This window comes from Sturnus vulgaris, chromosome 5, assembly GCF_052056855.1.
Source record: "Sturnus vulgaris isolate bStuVul1 chromosome 5, bStuVul1.hap1, whole genome shotgun sequence".
NCBI lineage: Eukaryota > Metazoa > Chordata > Aves > Passeriformes > Sturnidae > Sturnus > Sturnus vulgaris.
In genome coordinates, this window is record NC_142247.1 from 2040165 (window position 1) to 2059845 (window position 19681).

A 19681-nucleotide genomic window follows, 5' to 3' on the forward strand; every position below is an offset into this window, starting at 1 on the left:
GGGATAAACATTTTTAAGAGTCAATTACTGTCATTATTTACCTAGGGAGTGTGTGTATGGCATCTGGCATAGTTTGGAAATGTCAGCGTTGCTGTAAATTTCATTCACAGGAATTACCTAGGCAGCCTCTCCATAATCAGATTCTTTAAGATTTGAAGGTTTTGTTGCAAACAGACTAGGGAAGAGTATGGTATCTGCACTTTTCAATGTTTGTTTGGATACATAGAAGTGGATTTATTTCACTTTTTTTGTGCTTTTCTGCTTTTCTGTTTTGTGGAGGACTTTCTGGACCAGAAAAATAGCAAAGTCTGAACTGGTAGAAGATGCAGCACAAGGGGCTCAGCCAGCTCCGAGCCAGGAAGGGGAAGTTGGCTGAGCTGCTTTTCTTTCTCTCTTTTTTTTTTTTTTTTTTTTTTTCTTTTCCCTAAGCAGAGTTAAGGTGAACTCCTAAGCACTTGTGGAGTGAGGCCCCACCTCTCCCAGCCTGATCTGCAGGCTCGGGTTTCTCTCTCCTGCCTGGTTCTCAGGATCCCACAGTGAGCTCCACGCCTGCCTGCAGCCTCTGCCTGCAGCCCGAACCTGGCAAAATATCACCCTTGGTAGAATTCAGACTTTATTCTTCAGGAAGATTTGCTGGCAAACACCAGGTCAAGGATGGAATAGCAACGCTTGAGATTCAGAAATTCAGCAACCAAACTGCTGCAAACAGTAGCTGAGCAATATCATCTTGCCCACTTTTATTTTTATTTTTATTTTCAAAATCGGGAAAATCCTCCTGGTGAAGCCTTCAGGGGCAGGACTCTGGCAGGGATGGCTCTGACTTCACCTGCTCCTGCAAATGAGTCACGGAGTGTTATAAAAAGCGAGGACCTGCCAAGTCTCATTTCTTGGAACTGAGTGGAAATTTCAGCAAGCAGCTGCTCCTTCGTTAGTTTATCCTTTTCCTCTGCAGGTTTCTTGGAGGGGGCCTGGGATCATAGAAAGTTTGTAGCACACAGGACCTGTTGCTCCGTGTGGATAACTGCTCGGTGGAAAGAGCTGTTTGGTCCAGATATGATTCTGATCTTCCGAAGGGATCTCGGTGAAGCCTAGAAGGAGTCTCGGGAAGGTAATTAAAGCAGGTGTGTAAATCTTTCTGGATTGGCAATTGAATCCTATAAAAAAATCAGGAACAGAACCTCAAAAATCAGACTAGCTCTCCTATACACCCCCCCCCTCCCGAATCGAGGTTATTTTCATATAACAAAAGATTTATGCTTTCTAGCTTTTCTCTGGAGTCACATAAAGCAAAAACTTATTTGAAAGAGAAATCAGTGCAAACAGATTCTGGTGGAACAGCCCTGTTTTAGGAGGGGAATTTAGTGGCTCATAATAGCAATCCCGGCAGGGCTAACAGTGCAGGTGAGGACTTTGGCTACCTGCAATCGTGCCGACAGGGACATTCCCCTGCCCGAGCCAAAGCCACGTGTGACATGTCAGAGCGGGGAGGAACGCGCTGCCAGATGGAAACAACATAAACAGCTGGGAGATCTCATGCGCGATTTCAGGCAAAGACGGGAGACTTTTGTTCTGCTAGATCAGTCTTTCCAAAGGTGGTTTAGCTACACTTATTTCTTCGGGGGAAGGATGTTGCTTTGGAGTGATGGTAGGTTTTGTGTGTGGCCTTGTATTTTATTTTTTTTTTGGTAAACGCTTACGATGACTTTAAACTCCCACGTTCCAGCCGGGCTCTGGGGCGCTGCTCTCAGCACCTTTGCACGGTGAGGGAGCGGGAGAAGGGAGGCAGGGAGACAGGGAAGGGGCTCCGCAGCGCGCAGAGCCCGCGGGGCTGGAGCTGGAGCCGGGGCTGGAGCTCCGCGGGTCGGAGCCGGGGCTGGAGATGGAGCCGGGGCTGGAGCTCCGCGGGTCAGAGCCGGGGCTGGAGCTGGAGCCGGGGCTGGAGCTCCGCGGGTCGGAGCCGGGGCTGGAGCTGGAGCCGGGGCTGGAGCTGAAGCTCCACGGGTCGGAGCTGGGGCTGGAGCTAGAGCTCCGCGGGTCGGAGCTGGAGCTGGAGCTCCGCGGGTCGGGGCTGGGGATGGAACCGGAGCCGGGGCTGGAGCTGGGGTTGGAGCTCCGCGGGCTGGGTTCGGGACTGTAACTGGAGCCGGGGCTGGAGCTCCGCGGGCCGGGGCTGGGGCTGGAGCCGGGGCTGGGGCTGGAGCCGGGGCTGGGGCTGGGGCAGGCCAGGTGCCCGGCAGAGGGAGCTCGGCTCCGCTCTCCGCTCTCCGCTCCTCTCCCCGCGGCTGCTCCGCTGCCCGCCCCGCTCCCGCACTTTGCTGGCGGCGCGGAGCGGAGCGGAGCCCCCGCGCCCGGCCCTGCCCGCAGCCCCGCGGGCCGGGAGGAGGACTCGGGGCAAGGTAAGGGGTTGGTGGGGCGGGATGGGATCGCCCCCCTCGGGTTGTTCCGTCACCCCAAAACCCGCCCGGGCAGCCGGCACACGGAGGATTGCGAGCGCTGCCCTCCGTCCATCCCCGGGCGCTGCCGCCCTGCGCTCGGACAGGCGGGCTCAGAAATCCCTCCAGAGCCCCCCGGACACGGTGGTGGCTGCTGCAGCTTTCCCCCGCCTGGCTGTACAGCCAGGAAGCCCTCGGTGTGTAGGTGTGTGTGTGTGTGTGTGTGTGTGCAGGTGTGTTGGTGTGTGTGTGTGTGTGTGCTCTCCTGCCGCCGGTACCGCCGCACCTGCCCGCACCTGCCCGCTGGGCTGGGCATCCCTCCGGAGGGCACCGTCCATGCGGCTGCCCCCCTCCTCCTCCTCTTCCTCCTCCTGCTGCCGCTCCTGCCTCACCTTCCGCCAGGTGACTCGTCTTTCAGTCCTTACGCTGGGGGATTTTTTTCCCCGCTGGTTCAGCCGGCTTTTCCATCTCTGTTGCTGGTAGCGGGCAAAGAGCAGCTTTGGGGTGGGATAATCCCGCTGAATGCCCGCTGTTTGTTTGGTGCTCTCCCCCGCTCTTCTGCCCTTTCATTCTCCCCAGTAACTTTCTCTGGCGTCTTTTCCCCTTCTGCCCCTCTCATCGCCGTGACACGCACTCCCTTACTCATCACTAGTGTGGAGTGACATGGGCACACCTTGGAAAACAGGTTGTCGTGGCATTTTGAGGAATAATTTAAGATGCTCCTGCCCCCCCTGTGACCTCAGTAGGGCCGCATTGTATCCACGAAAAGCGAGATGTTGCACGTTCCACTAAAGCATAGTTTCAAGCCAGAGAGTAGCAGGGAACAGAAGAATGGGTGTAACAGGTTTTTCTCAAGGATGTTGTTTGAGAACCAATCCTCCCACTCAGAAATTGTGCTTTGCCTTGGCTGGTGAATCTTGTACCCTCCAGAGTGGCGTGGAGTTTGCTTTATTTACCTTGGGTGAAGCTCTGAAGGTAAAAGTATTGCTCCTCCGCATTGTGCCTGCTGAAATATTAACCAAATGGTGGATCTCGCATGCCTTTGCAGCATAGATCATATTTTAATTACTCATCTCCATCATAAAACATGTGGTCCTCCTCCCTTCCTATTGACTGTCACTCTTCTCGTTTGTGATTGTGAAATGTCTATATGTTAGCTACAAAAGTTGCTTACATGGGACAACATAAAAACGACCATTTTTGTTGTTAGCAACTGGAAATACTTAATCAGCATTGCGTGGCCGTTCTCCTTTCCCTGGAATACCCATGGAAACGCTGCAACCCCTGCCCTCTGAGCAGAAGGAAGCTCTCCAGGGTTAGGCTTGCAGTGAGTTGGTGGTTTCCTCTCAGCGAGCCAGCAGTGGAGACTGCAAAGAGCTTACAGAGTATTTTCCAAGGCACGAGGGAGACTTCCAATATCTCCTCGTGATTCACAGTCCATGGGGGGTGCAGCATTATTAGGTCCAGGTAAGGAGATGCTGTGCTGGAGCAGGCTGTGGCTGCTGAGCCCGTGGGGATGGAATTGGCTTTGGGCTTGAGCTGTGCAGCTGGATTGTGCTGTCACACACTCACGGAGCCTGTGGTGGTGGGTTGTGCCTTCTCATAGCTCTGAGTGCATGTTTCTGAGTGATTCTGTAATTCTGAAAGCGCACAGAGCGTCCCATTAGATTTATTTGGAGGGAGGTGGCACCCCACGAGCAGCAACACCCAGTCATGATTAGGTGCTAGTTATATACAGCAGTAATAGAGAGGGAAGATTAATCTGAAGTTACTTCTGCTGTGAAATGCACAGATGGAAAAAAGTGCTCAAGTTTTCCACTTGGTGACAACTAAATTCTTGAAATATGGTTAATTTTTTTCTGTCCATAGTCCAGCTGTATATGGCAAATCAGTCACATTAATTACTGCATTTTTTTTCCCCTGTGGGTGACAGCTTATTAAAATCTAACATCTAAAGTCAAATAATTGAAGCCCCAAGGGTCAAAACAGATTAAACATATAAGAACTCTTCAGTTACTGTGGGGAGATAAGACTTGAGGTCCACATGACAAAGATTGCACTAATAAAGCTTTTGCTAACTTTGCTTTCAGTGTCTGCCACTTGTTGCTCTTATATTCCTGGTTACCACTCCTGCATCTCTTTTCATGCAGTGAATGACTGATCAATGCACAAGATTTTTTCAAAGACAGTTTTTGGCTATGCCAGACAGAAGAAGGAAGCCCTTTGGTGTGTGACCCCTCCAGACTCCTGTCTCTGCTCTGGGGCTGATGGCCAGAAAGAAAAAATGGTTAACACCTTGGAGTTGTGTTGCTTACAGTGCAGTGTGCGTGGTCTGATCCTTGTATCTCCATTCAAAGTATATTTTTAACTGTGAAAATTTGGTATATGAGAGTCTAATTCCTTGTTTTCAGTGCTAATTCTCTAGTTTTTCTATTAAAATTCTTCAAACCAGAAGAAACTAGATTTCCTGCTTTTGGGGAGGGGATGTAACTGATGCCATTTTGATTTGAACTCTGATTCGTCCCCCAATTTATTAATCCAAAACAATGACATTGTTTTATGCAGCTTTTGATTTAACTCTGCCTAGGAATTTCAGGTTTTTGCCCTGAATTCCGAGTTAGGTGATGGCTGTCATCTGAACTTTGTTTTGCCATGAACTTCAGCTGTTAGTGCAGCCCTGAGCAACCACATGGAGGAATTTAGGCATAAAGTCATTGAAAGTTTCACCAAAGTCAGTGGGCACTGCTTTGGGTGTGTGTAGAAAACATTTGCACAACTGTTTATAAAACAATGCTCTAAACCTGAATGTTCAGGTGTGTTTTACAGCTATTGATACTCAGACAGTCACAGCCTTCTTGGAAAAACCATGATGATGTGGGAAGAAGCAACCTCCACATCTGTTTTGTTTTGTTTTCTTCTTTTTTTTTTTTTTGTGTCATTGACACTGGGGGATAAAAAATGAATCACAAATGGAAATGTTGTTAGCATTAACTTTTAAAGATCTGTTTCATTTTGAGCTGTGGCCCTGAGCCTGCAATCACTAACACATGCCTTTGATTGTAACCTCAGTTTTTGTAACATTTTTAAATATTAGCCAACTCAGGGCTTTGAATTGCTACTAGTTGAATGCTTCCAGTCCTTTTTTCCCTTCCTTCTCCATGCCACTGTCTCGGTAATTAAAGTTAGGCATGCTGTGAATCTCCACGGGGTTAAGATCTGACATGGAAATAGCAAATTACAAATTACTTTCTTTGCATTTATTACCTTTGTCTTTTGATGAATGGACTTCAGCAGACCTTGTGCATCCTGAATAGACAAAAATCTCTAGTCTCAAAGGTGCAGAGTTAGTATTTTCCGTGAAATTATCCATTTCTGTGGGATTTCCTGTTGTGTAGTTTTGTGATGCATGACAGGCGTGTTCATTACTGTGGTGGTGTGACAGGGGACTCTACTGGCCTTTATTCTTTATGCCTCACTCATATCACTTTGACCAACCATGGAAATTGTCAGGTTCTCTATAAAGCTACAGAAGAAAAAATGATAGCAAAAAACCCCCCAGTATTAACACAAAAATGATTGAAACCATTCTCCTGGAATATTGTGAAAACGTTGAGTATGTCAAAAGAATATTTAGTGAAAATCAATAATTTTGAGAGCAGTATTTGTTGAGTGAAGGTAGGTGTTATGAATGTGCAGTAACTTAAAAAGGGTTTCATACAGATAAAATGGTTGTTTGGGTTTTTTAGTGATTTTTTTGTTGTTTTGTTTCATTATAGATTTCATTTTGTTTTGGGATTTTTTTTTTTTTTTTGTATTCAAGAATGCATTTGGTTTTACATGAGAGAGAGGATTTGTCTTTTAATAACCCAGTTATAATAACAATTCATGGATTTTCTGGATTTTATAGATCACCCCTGCAGGTAAGGGAACACCTGATTCCTTTCAAGCTTTCCATGAGTGCAGGGGAGTTTTATTCAGCTGAGTTAATTGTGAAACTGCCAGAGATGGTTCTTGGGGCTGGAGTTTGCTGTAGCTGCTGGATGCTGCAGAATAAATGTACTACAAGAGTTTTTTTCTTATGGTCTGTAGCTCAGGAATGTTTGTAACTGGAAAATAAAGAAGTGACTCCTGGTGGATTTGTATTTATTACTTTGATTTCTGTTCCTGCATGTAAAAGCATTTGAAAAGATTTGACTAAGTAGAAAATCAGGCATTAGGATTGCTGTTTCTCTCATTATATTCCCTTCTCCTCCTCCAGAAATTGTCAGAATTGCAGAAAGTGCAAAGAGGAGCTGAAAGTGAGGCATTAGCAGCACCTGCTTGTTGTCCATCAGATGAGACCAGAAATGGTTTTTAACACCCCCCTCCCCAAAAGAGGTCAATCAAACTTGTACTAAAAAACATGAGAAATACCTGAGCTCACAGAAGTTCATTTGCTCCTCAATGCTTGCAGATACCTGGTGAGATACAATATTATCCCATTTTTGTCAATGTTTTGCCTTTAGGTAGACTTTGATGGTGCCCGTGTTTTGTTCTGTTAAAGGTTCTGGTGAATTGTCTTTCACCTGAAATGTGAATTTTGGTTAATGAGCAGTTCTTTCATTCTGAGGTGGTTGAGAGGGTTTAATTCATCCCTCTGAATGCTCCTTTCATGAAAACTGAGCACTTTGCTCTTCCTTTTAATGTGCTCTTCCTTCTTCCGAGGCCACTGATCTTTTTATTTGTTTCCACAGTATGTCTGAGGTGTAGTCTTTTCTATTTCCTGAGACAAAGATCTCTTTGTTTCCAGTGTAAAATATAATTTGAAGTAATTGGCCTGAAGAAAGTTCTTTTTTTTTTTTTTTTCCCTACTCCGTAAGGGATTAGAAAAACACTCGATGTACTGGGTGTTAGGTGTCTGGTTAATGCAGGGATTCACTTAAGAGTTCAATGCCTGTGAGAATCTCAGTGTCTATTATAAAAATATTTTTGAATGAGCTTTTCTATTACTCAGAGCATGTGAATGTGAGACCTTTGTACAAAGAGCGAGACGTTTGTCTTGTACATTGTCTTATGCACTCAGATACTTGGGGAACTCAATGATCTGGCAGGGATAATGAAGGAAATTGAGTTGCATCATGAGGAGTATGTGATATCATATGGCAATAAAATTTAGCTTGATGATCCTCTGTGCCATTTATAAAATAATGTGGAAAAGTCAACCATGTCAGTTTAGAGGCAACTTGTGCCTCTAAAGTAATTTTCAGCTTTGCACATGTCTTGAGAAGGCAGTGAGTGCATTGTACTGCCTTCAGGTGGAGATAAAAATTTACATCTGTGTTTCACATTCAGAATTCAGGCTGCATATTAAATACATGTGTTTTCTTCTTTCCCTTCAATCTCATCCCAGACTCACTTTCCCCAAAGTGGAATTATTTATTCTCTGCTCCACTTCCAGCATTATTTATTGCTTTGCAATTCTTCCTGTGCTCTCTCAACCCTTGGTGTAATGCTTCATCTTTGTCTCCTTCTCTTCCTGGATTCAGGACTAAAGTCTTGTCCAGGGCAGAGGGCTGGGAGGTGGAGGATGGGATCTGTTTCTGTTCTAGCAGCAAACCTGGTTAAGGTTAATAAATCCGGGCTGACTGGGGATTAGCCTGTTGGTGCTATCTCACACGGGGAGGGCAGGACAGCACGAGGAATCTGGACTTTGTCCCTTCGTGTCTCTTAGGTAAGTGAGCCCTGGGTGACAAACAATGCTGTCCCTGCCAAGGAACAGGCACAGCCTTCAGCTCGTGGTTGCTGAAGTTTGCCCCAGAGCCTGGGGCTCAGCCTGGTCCCTGCCTCAACTCTTCTCTCCTTTTCTCAGCCACGTTTTTCCACCATATTCGATATTCTGCTCCATCCCACTGTTGGTGTAACTTCAGTCTCTTTGTTGTTTATATATTTCTTTATTTCACCCCTATTTCTCCTACCCTTTTTGTTTTACATCACCCTTTAACTGCACATATTGCACCATGTTCATCTTCGTGGCACTTCTCGAAGTGAAGCTTCTGCACACTCAAACCCCAAATCTTTTTCTCCTTTTGTGTCCTTTATTCCAACGTCTTCCCTAAAACATTTCAGATCCACTGCTCTCAGTGGGAAATGCTGTGTGTGAAATTCCATGGATAGTCAGGTTTTTGTGGGTTAGGTCATGTCTTCCCTATAATGCTGTGTACTTTGTCAAGGCAGTAATTTTAAGCTCTCATGATGCATTTCTAGAGCTCCAGACCTTACTGGGAGGTGTTGGAGTGTGTGTAGGCATTTGTTTTCCCTGTGTGAGTGAGTGTCTAATACACATCAAAAAAGTCTCTTCAATGAATTCTTACTGAATATGGATGTGAGATATTCTCAGAAGTGCCTTCGATACATGGTGGAATGAGTTCTTTTCTACTTAGAAGTTCTAGTTTTTCCTCACTTTTTATATGAAAGCTGAATGTTGACATGCAAGAGGCTTAGGGCAGCTGACAGCAGGGAGCTGTGTCTTCCCAGAGACAGAGCTCATTTTTTTTTGGAGGAGGTGGATGCTTAGAGCATGAGAGTTTATGACCCACTGGGTTCTTTGAGTATTTTAAGCTGTCCTTTTATAACTCAGAAAGTCCAGACATCTCCATTCCCTTTTGAAAAAATAATCTAAAAATCTCAATTTTGGGAACAGCTGTTTTGTCTCTGTCTCATTTTGCCTATTTATAAACAAAAAAAAACTCTCAGGAGTTTTGTGAGGCTTAATTAACAAATATTTATACAGGCTTTTGAAGATATAAAGCAGCATATAAATGCTAAGTAGTGTTATTATTACAGCCAGCTGCTTTGTTGTAATTGAAGTAATAAAAGTTTCAGTGCCAGTGGTTGTATTGCTGGTGCCTAAATACAGTTTTTTGTGAACTCAGGAGACATTGAGGATGATGGAAAAGTGATGATGTAGACCATACTGAAATACAGGGTGTGGGACTGCTATGAAATCTGGGGGAAGGACTTAAAAAACGAAATAATTATAATAAAAAAAGTTGAAGTCCATAACTGGGAAAGAAGAAACCCTCTTCTGCAGTGTGCCAGTGTTCAGAGGTGCCAGGACTACCTGGGGCTTGTCTGTGTGTGCAGTGTCCCTGCTTAGAAATGAGCTGGCAGCATTTCATTCATCACTCTGGAATATAAGAGAAGGGACCTTGTAGAGATGATTGATAATTGGTAGTACAAGAAAAGTAACGTGGTATAAATCACAATTCACCTTTACAATTTCTTTTTTTTTTTTTTTTAAGGTCTACTTTTGTAAAACGTTGATGACTTAAAGCTGAGCTGTTTTTATTAATGTTCTTGTGCTTATCTCACAAAACCAGCTTGTTAAAAGCGGATATGAACACTTTTTAAGCCTCTGGCTTCTAAATTGTGAGAAAGAGAAAAGAAGATCGATTCCAACAGGCTCGAAGGTAGAATCATTTCTCTGCTAGTTAGCAAAATGACAGCAGAGGAAGAATTAAACTGTAGACTTAGTGAGCCAATCGGTTTCAGCCAGGTTGAAAATCATTAGATTTAGCTCTAATGTACAATTTAATTGCAAAAGGCTAACTTAAGAAAATAAATTCAGGGGAATTCTGTTTTGGTAAATTGATGATAATATCTCCAACTTATTTCTGCCTGAAGTAATAAGAGTGTGGAAAAAAAAGTAATAACAAAGAGCAGGGAGGGGGGAAAATATTTTGCAATGTTGTGCTGCTTGAATGTTGGAGAGGATTGATAAAAACTGTGGTTTGAAGAAAACGTCTCTGTTCTTTTTACTGTAAACATTTGAGATAAGATGGAAAAGTTTGGAAGAATGCAACATCTTCTGTGAGTTGTCTCAGTGTTCTTTATTGTTTGTTATGAGATCTTGTTTTGAACATTTCCAAGTATTCCTGCTGGGTTTTAGGGGGTTCTAATTTATTAAATTGGGCAGTCAGACTACCTATAGGAAGTAACCTGTCTCTAATCATATTTTAATATTCAGTAAAGTGCTGGTTTTGGTTGTAAGGGATGTTTCCTCACAGCTTGTGGGTAGTTCTGCCTATGAAGACCTGTGTTAATTAAGGCATGAGTGAAATCACAGGAATCTGGATCATGATTTCACAGTGGCTGTACTGCAGGGACTTTGAAAACAGAGAGGATGCAAAGCAGGGAGCTTACTCAGTCCTTTATGATTATAGCTAAGCAAATTTTCAGACAACTTTGAACATTATTAAACATTGAGAAGAAAAGCCCTCAGCCCTTTATTTTATTTTTCAATTTTAGGCAAATCTTACTTTAAAAACTGCCATGAAATGTACAACCACAAAGTTATTCTGCATAGAAACAGAAGCACTTTAAACACACAGAGGCAGGCAATACATCCCTGAGGCACACATGGAGACAACCCAAATGCTGAATGGTAGCTTCAGAAAAGGTTACTGTTCAAAATATTTTCGGTAGCCAAGTGGAAAACAATTCATAGCAGTTTATTAGAGCTGTTCTCTCTTTGTGTGACACTGGTGACACCTCATTGTGAATAAAACTCTGGGCGTTTTTGACAGCTGTGGGAAAGAGCAACTATTTTATGTTCTCTGTATGTTCTACAGTGGTAGAACAATTAGAGAGGAATTTGTTTTTCTGTTATCCCAGCCTGTAACATAGAGTGGTATGATAACTGTCTTTTGAAGTACAAAAAAAAATCTGCCCTGGGGGGCTATCGTTTTAAAACATCATATGAAATGCTGATTTAATAAAGCCTGCTCCTTGCACATTTTAAGTGCAAGGAAATGTGCGTGTTGAGACCTTGCTGATTGATCCTTCCTTTGCACAAAGCTTTTCCCAAACTGTCAAGGAATGAATGGTGTGCTTCAAGGAGCATTACTGGGCTGCAATTATTTTCATAGGAGATCCTGCAGTGCATTTGGTGGTGCTTTAGGAATTATCATAATAAACAGAATGGAATTGCTGTTGTCAAAACGTGTGAGCAAAGTGATCTGATTCCCATTGTCCCTGTAGTGGGTGGCTCATGGAATTAAATGATACCCAGTGCACTTCCAGGCAGTTCAGGCGGGCCAGTGAGGTTTGCTGAGCTCGTGGCAAGTTAAACAGGGATGTAGCTGGCAAGGAAACGATTCCACTGAGCCAGACCCAGGCTCCAGTTTCATGGGACACCGTGGATTTTGTGCCTCTTGGCTGATGATGGAGCTCCTTGCTGCTGTGGCATTGCCCAAAGCTGGGGATGGCTCTGCACTGCAGACACAGCCTGCACCTGCGTGCTGTGATGGGAATGTGCACCTAGCCAAAGCAGGCTGCTTTATTAAAAATTAAAAAGCATTTATCGCTTGCTTTTCAGGTGGAGAGAGTCAGTAGTGTTCCATTTTGGAATATCTACCTAGGATTTTCCCCTTGGTTTATTACAAGTCTTTGTGTGGTCCTAGTCCCTCCAGATCTTAGCCAGTGACTGGAGGCTTGTTGTACCAGGCACTCAGATTTCAGGAGAATGTTATTATTTAAACATTGTGTCTATTTTTAAGTCAGGTAATCTATAAAACCAGTTTAAAACCACAAGAGATCATTACATCATCTAGTTTGACCTCCAGAGTGTAGGAAGGAGGAGAGTTTCTGCCTTTTTATTTCTGCTAGAAAAATATTAATCAAGTTTCCTTGGCTTTCCTCTCAGAGGAAGATAGACACAGTAATTTAAACTACCTGCCCCTGGCAAACACTGGCATTTTTCACTAAGTGCATTAGTGAATTTTTAGTGGTTCTTTGTGTGTGAATCATGTGAATACCAGAACGTGGTGCAACCCTCTAGATGCTGTTATTTGTGTGTATATATATAAAAAAATTATATATATATATATATGTATATACAGTTTGGCACACAGCAGATGCAATCCAGATTTCTTCCTCTAGATAAACACCTTTTCCCCAAAAGCTTCATGGACTAAAAGCAGGTGATGCTGGAGTTTCTATTTCTATCCTTCATTGCTTCACTGCATGAATTGTGTAAACTCACATCACTTTCTGCAGCACCGTGTACTTGTCTGTGTAATCATTTTTTGCTCCCGTGGCAGGCTGAGGCTCTTCAGTGCACAGCGGTTTTTAGGAGTTAAAGGCCATGTTAGCCTGTGTGGGCAATCCATGGGGAGTTGGAGCTTAGGTTCATTTTGATTTTTCAGAGATTTATGGCCTTCCTGCCTCCTAGAGCATGGAATTGGTGTTGTACAGACTCTGGGATGTCCAGGTGCATGCTGTGCCAGTATTTCCAGTGTTGCCAGCAGTACCATTTTTGTTTTAAATATTGTCACGTCTTCCTCATGACTTCTACCAAACAAGATTTACAGATGTCACTACAAGCAATTTAGTAAATTGAGTCCAAAAATTTGGTTTCTGTGGGAATGTGTCACAAATCTTAAAACCTTCCTCACAGAGCTTTAGTGCCTTCTTTAGGATATAAAGAAAAACACGTGGTCATTTTACAGATGACCTTGCACTTTATGCTCTCTCTCCCTGCATGGGACTCTTGCTGCCAGTAATGAGGAAATGTTCTGAGGCAGTGTTGCAGTGTTCTTGCCACCATGACATAAAACAACAGAGATTTCCAGTCATTCCCCTGTTCTTGCCCTGTAATTGGCACATGCCTTCAGGGACCAACTGACCTTAAAAATTGTGCATATCTGAAGCTCGGGGTCATTTCTGTTGTACAGATATTTTTTATTTATTTATTTTCTTTAATAGGCATTGGGATGGTGATACTGCACTCACTGATTAGAAACTGTATGTGATTAATATTCTTGATCCAATGTGCACTCTCCACTCTGGACACACATTTTCCCTAGAGCTCCTAGAAATGCGCTCAGCTGTTGCTCTGACAGAAAGAAAAAGACAGGAAAACAAACCATCAATTGCCTAAAATTTACCTTTTACGAGTTTGAAGGCATTTTTCAGCTCAGGGATGAAAACCGAGTGATGTTCATGAGTTATTCAGCTGTGGGTGAGAAAGTTTCTGCAGCATCAGAACCTCGATCTCTAAGTACTTGTTTGTTCCACTGATATTAATAGAACAACTTGTCTGTCTGCCTGTTTAATGATTTTGAGGTCGAAGCTCAAAAATCTCCAATTAAAAAAACAACAACCCACGACAAAAAAAAAACAAACCCCAAAGCAAACTACAATGTCATTTATGTGCTTGTTTTGTTAAAGGAAACGTTGATCATTTGGAAACAATTTAAAAGAATTTGTCGCCATTCTTGTTATTTTATTTTCTGTCCTCATCTTACTGTGAGCCACATCTTTTATTTGAAGTGTGTGCTATTTTAAACAGGCATTATGTTTTCATGAAAACTCTGCTTGGCAATGTCTAACTCCAGACATAAAAGCAAATAAACTAAGAAAAGTTCTCTGTTTATCTGAGATGAGAGGACTTTTTTAAGGAAAGGAGAGAGAGAGAGAGAAAAGATCTAAACCAACTTAATGGTCTCTTTTGTCTCTCTTTATGTTCCTCAATGTTCTTCTGCAGTCCTCAGGAATGGCATTATCTCATTGGTATGTCACTGGGCTAGTACTACAAAGAAATCTCAAAATGCTGCTGTCTTTAGGCTGCACAGGGAAGAGAGGCAGAAAGTGCTGCAGTGCTCTGTTTGATCTAGGCTCATTCTCATTTTACTCTGCTTGCTGCTTTCAGATGAGAGGGGGAAATTCAGAATTGATGTGAGTGTTTAATGATGGATAACATCTTTTGGGTGTTTCCTGCACCTCAGTGAAACAAAGCTGAGGACTTAACATCTTTCTTTTGGGGCTGTTAATTTTACATTTCGCTGAGATCTCTCGTGCGCAAGGCTGGCTATTTGGGAATTCTAATTAGTTGAATTTGACAGCTCATCCTCAGTTTTAATACTTGCTGTTGCCTCAAACAAAGCTAAGTGTAAACTTGCCCGAGCTCTTTCCTGCTGAAATGTGTCACAATTTCCTGTCCCTTGCAAGGCTGTTGGGTGCTGGAATTGTAGAGGTGGGTGTCTCAGCAGGGCTGAGTGGAGTGGAGGCTGCAGAGTGGGAAATGAGCAGGATGGAGTTGTGGGGAGCTCACTTCATCTCCTCTGAAATCTTCAGGATGTGACTGCTGAGAGCTGGGACGGCTTCCAGGGCTCCTGGCCACGAGGATCTTTGGTTTGTTTTCACTCAATTCTTCAGCTGGACTTATGCTTGTAAAGCCTAACAGCTGAATGGGAAATGAAATCAATATCTTTAATTTTCTTCCTTAGGACCCCTGTGTTTTTCACAGCATCCACTGGATGGATGGAGGGTTGTTTCCAGAGGTTTTTACAGTCTCCAGGTCTTTGGTGCTGACTGCAGACCTCCCTGCCAGGTATCAGACAGTGAAAGCCTGAATTACTACCCCAATAACCCCTGAAAATTCAATCCCCAGGGATGATTCCTGGAGAGCCTGAGACAGGGGTACCAGACAGAGCTCTGGAGTGGGGATATCAGTGCTGCCACTCAGGAAATCAGAGCCTGTAGCTTTTATCCCCCTTTTGCAAAGCCCTGGGATTCTTCTTTTATCTTGGTTCAGTCTGCTAAGTCTTGTGAAAACAATAAACTGGCTCACCTCCAGTACTGGGATTTTATCTTGAATTAATAACAAGTTGTCTTTTCTCACAAAGATGAGTACTTTCCTTTGAAAGAAAAATTGCTTTATCTTCTTGAGGATTCTACCACGTTAGCTAACACATTAAACATGGTGGGTTGTTTTTTCTTTCTAATAATTCTTGTGCTATCAGAACAAGATTTGCCTTGGATTTTAATGAGTCATTTAAAAGCAATATTTGGGCAGTTTGATACTCCCTCTCAAATCAGTCACCATTTTGAGAATGACATCTGAGTCTGCCTATGTTTCTGCATGGCTGGAAGCTGTCACTACTCATTGAAACTTATTAGTGCTGGAAATGGATATGCTGCTTCATCTGCTGGGGATGAAACAGGAGGCACCAGCATTTGAATTTAAATGTTGTTCCCATGAGGGAAGGAGGAGGTGATTGCAGTGAGGGCTCAGAGCTGCCTTTGGGAGCTTTGTCTACAGGTGGATAAAAGCAGATTTGTGGCATTTTTTTGATGATTCAAGAAAATACTGCACTTTAAGGTCCAAGTTTAACAGGAGGATACAATAGGTTAGCTGAAGATTATACTGTGGAAGACACTGAATGTTTCTTTAAGAGGAACCAAAGTTGGAAATCCTCCTTTTGGGGAGGGGGAACACATGAGAAATTGAACTTTTGAGAGGACAGGTGTGAAGTTTGACTCAATCCAAACTTCTCCTGCTGAGATTCCACAGCTACACCTTAGGTATGCAAAAGGATTCTTAAAAACACAGACTGGAGGATGAAGGCCATGAACCTCCATGTGCCTCTGAGCCTGTGTTCACGGTGGTTGCTTCTGTTTTGTTTTTTTTTTTTTAATTTATTTATTTATGTATTTATTTTTTAATTTTATTATTTTATTATTATTTTATTGGTTTTGTTTTGTTTTTTTTTTTCTTTACTCAGGGTCAGGATTGAATACTCGAGAGCCAGATTTCTTGTTTGGACTTGGTTGTTTATTAAATTTTATTTAAAGTACAGAGAGATTTTCATTACTTCTAGCCATTAAGCCAAAAGTGAGAAAATGGAGGTGAATTTAGCTACAAGGTCTTTTAAAGCTTAACTTTTTAATGAAGAGCTAACATTTCTATTATTTATACTTTTAGCCCAATGACTAAACACTTGTGACCTGCACTGTGATACTATTGAGTCTAAAAATTACTACTTGAAATTATGAAGAAGGAACAAGAAAGGAAGGGACAACGCCTATGAACTTTCATTTTCTCCCAGACTTATTACTTATTATATTCTAAAACGTCAATTTCAAAACCCTTTACTATGTGAAATTACACTTTTTTTTTCTAACTACACACCAGTGATTCTAACTCTGTCACTTAAATTTGGAAGCTTTCTCCAAGGCCTCAAGTGAAAAGCAATGTTTTTTTGAGGGTCAGTGTCAGAAAGCACAGAAAGTTTAAAACTTCTGGGTTTCAGGGTTCCAACACTGTCCATTGTAATTTCTTCATTTTTTTTTTTTTAGTTCATTATATCTAAGTGCATTGCCAGCACAGAGATTATTTTCCCCTAGCTCTTCTCCCCCTCCCATGACAAAAAAACACCCCCAGGGTTTGTTTGTGACAGGACTGGCAGTGCCTTCACCATCTGAGACTGGTGGTGAGCTAAAATGCACAACTGCCACCTCACAAACTCTAAAACTCACCTGACCAAGTGTGATTCTCATTTTTTTTTTCTTCTTTTCTTTCAGCTCTCCCTTTCTCTCAGCAGGTTGGAGATGTGTCTGGATTCTGACCTGTCACTTTATGTCACTTTATTTCTCTGAAACAAACTAAGAGTTGTTGCTCTTTGCCTAAAGACCAGCATTTTAAAAGCAAGCTTACAGTTCTCTCAACCTCCCCTGCAGCAGCTTGGAGGCTTTTCCTTGACAGATATTAATATTGTGAGGGAAAGGAAGTTTTGCAACCCTTAAACTTCCTGAAGAAGAAAGTGCTGCTAAGATTCCTTGGAAAAAAAAAAATTAAAAGCACAACAAAATGTTCAATGAGTCATAATTTACAGGAACATCAGTTTTCTGTGATGATAACAAGATATAATTTTTTCCATTTATCCCAAAGGAAGGCAAATTTTGCCAGCTTTTTTGTTGGTGTTACATTTCAGTATTGCAATCATATTTAAAGGAGTATCCAATTTCATGCAGCAGCAAAACGAGGATGCTTCTGAATTATTAACAGAAACTTCACATCAGGTTTGAACATTGAATAAAAGGAAATGAGGAATCAGCTGAATAAAAGAATGAGAAATTTCTAAGAGACATGGCATAAATAATGAACATTTGCAGAAATGCTTCTGAAGGAAAGCCATTCCCATTGGAACAATTAGTCTGCAGCTCAGGGTTTGTGCAAGAGAATGCTGCTTCAATTAACAAAACTGATTTCCACAGCTCAGAGGTGAGGCTGGCTCAGACTAAAACTGAAACGTAAAGCAAGTTAGTGAATCAAAGATCTCTTCCAAGTTTCCTGTATGAACTAATGACCCAGTTTTAAAGAAGGCTTTTAATCAACCTTTGAGGTATTGCACTAAGCATTACAGTTTTACAGCTCTTATGATAAATAACGTTTCTGAAGGATGTGCTTTCATATAATGAAGGTGTGCTGAATGTCCAGTTTTAAGCTCATGGGGACTTGTTCCCCTTGATAACTTTTTTCCCCTCTTGTTTCTGAATGTCTGTTGTGCACAAGGTTTTCTTCTTGACCTCGTAGAGAAAAAGACTGGGTTTATGATCCTAAGTGAAATATTTTTACTCATTTATTTTGGATTTTTTTCATGTATTTAAAGTAGCAATGTATCAATACAGTTGCAGTAGTGTGGAACATCAGAAATCTGGTTTGTCCTGGACCTTGGAAGTTGCTGTGGTGACTGCACATCCCACTGGGCACCTGAGTGAGGTGTGCACACTTCATTTCACTTCCTGCCATTCCTCTGCAAACGTGTTAGGGCTGTGAGCTCCATTAAAACTTCATCCCTGGTGTGCTGAGGAAGAGGAATCCCTCCTTCTGTGTCTGCCTCCCTCTGCTGCAGCCTGTCTGTCATTCCCACCTCACTGTGCTGCGTGGGGCACTGGAGGTGCTCACCTGGGGCCAGGGTGGGGCACTGGAGGTGCTCACCTGGGGCCAGAGTGAGAAACTGGAGGTGCTCACCTGGGGCCAGGGTGGGGCACTGGAGATGCTCACCTGGAGCCAGGGTGGGGCACTGGAGGTGCTCACCTGGGGCCAGGGTGGGGCACTGGAGGTGCTCACCTGGAGCCAGGGTGGGGCACTGGAGGTGCTCACCTGGAACCAAAGGGAGGCACTGGAGGTGCTCACCTGGGGCCAGGTGAGGCACTGGAGATGCTCACCTGGAGTCAGGGTGAGGAACTGGAGATGCTCACCTGGGGCCAGAGTGAGAAACTGGAGATGCTCACCTGGGGCCAGAGTGAGAAACTGGAGATGCTCACCTGGGGCCAGGGTGAAGAATTGAGGTGCTCACCTGGGGCCAGGTGAGGCACTGGAGATGCTCACCTGGAGCCAGGGTGAGGCACTGGAGATGCTCACCTGGTGCTTCCCACGTGCTGGTGGGCACTGATGGAGGCTCTCCTCCAAGCTGTTGGTCTCCATCAGTGGGACAGGGACAGTCCAGGAGCTGAGCACGACACATGAACACCCAGCTGAGTCATTGCTCACTGCACTGCTGGGCTTGGGCTCCTGGAAATCACTTTCTCTCTCACCCAAAAGCACCAAACATCTCTTTGCATCACCCCCTTCCCAAAATTATAACAGGAGTTACATATGGACTTAAAGGAAAGAAGGAAATCTTCATGGGGATGAAATGTAAGGAACATTTATATTACATAGTGAGAATTTTACCCTCCTCTTTGATTTTTTTTTTTTCCCCCCGAACTCTAATCCAAAGAGGATTTTTTAGGAAGCCAGCATCTCCCACACCCAAGAACATGATGGCTCCTCTCTTTCTCTTTCAGTGTAAGATATTTATCTCTTATTTTGGGTGATGTGTTACCACTCATTGTGTGCTGGGAGAGTGAGCCAACCCTGCTGGTGCCCCCGTGCATTCAGTGGAGCAGAGGCAGAGCCTCCCTGAGCCTGCAGCTGGCTTGGATTATGTTGAGGTTTCTTTTCCATCTTTGGCACCGTTTGGGGGCTGTTCGTAGACAGCAGCAGCTCTCGGGTTCTGGAGAATATTTGGGTGAGAGGGAAGAGGGGCTGGGAGGGCTGGAACCCCATTTTCTGTTTGCTCTGTATGCACGTGTGCTTCAGAGGTGCCTGGAATGGCTGCCAGAAAAAAAAAATCTTCGAAGATTTTTTCTCACCGTGGTCAAATCCTGTACATTCAGCTTTTGTAGATTTTTTGGTACTTTTGGTACCTTTTTTTTTTTTGTTACTTATTCAGTCCCATCTATTGGCTTCCTGCTTTTTCTCATCCTCAGGTGGTTTGTGGCATTGAGTGATGTCTCTGGTGCCTTTGGGGTGAAAAATAAAGACCAGGTGGATCTTTCTTTGGGTCCTGATCGTGGTGGTGTTTCCTTGACTTTTTGGATAAGCTGAAGTTCATTTTCCTGATTCAGGAGGTAGAAAACTCCATATATTCCATTTGCCAGGA

General features: G+C 43.4%; 1 protein-coding gene and 1 long non-coding RNA gene across 7 annotated transcripts in view; one reads left to right on the forward strand and one right to left on the reverse strand.

Moving 5' to 3' along the window:
- Positions 1-473: 473 nt before the first annotated feature.
- The window catches only part of EPS8 (EGFR pathway substrate 8, signaling adaptor), a 124643-nt gene continuing 105435 nt past the window's right edge, over positions 474-19681 (forward strand). Inside the window, exon 1 of one of the 6 annotated variants that reach the window (XM_088164538.1) lies at positions 474-1121. The gene's annotated coding sequence lies outside the window, so the exon portion shown is untranslated. Of the gene's footprint in view, positions 1122-1409; positions 1646-2320; positions 2397-14717; positions 14803-19681 lie in introns of those variants that run through there. The other 5 variants (XM_088164533.1, XM_088164537.1, XM_088164534.1 and 2 more) reach the window with 5 other exon arrangements.
- On the reverse strand, positions 728-4884 carry LOC148223501 (uncharacterized). The gene is made up of 2 exons (XR_015803615.1): positions 2825-4884; positions 728-1154 (listed from the first exon to the last, which is right to left on the reverse strand). It is a non-coding gene; the product is annotated as an uncharacterized LOC148223501 (long non-coding RNA).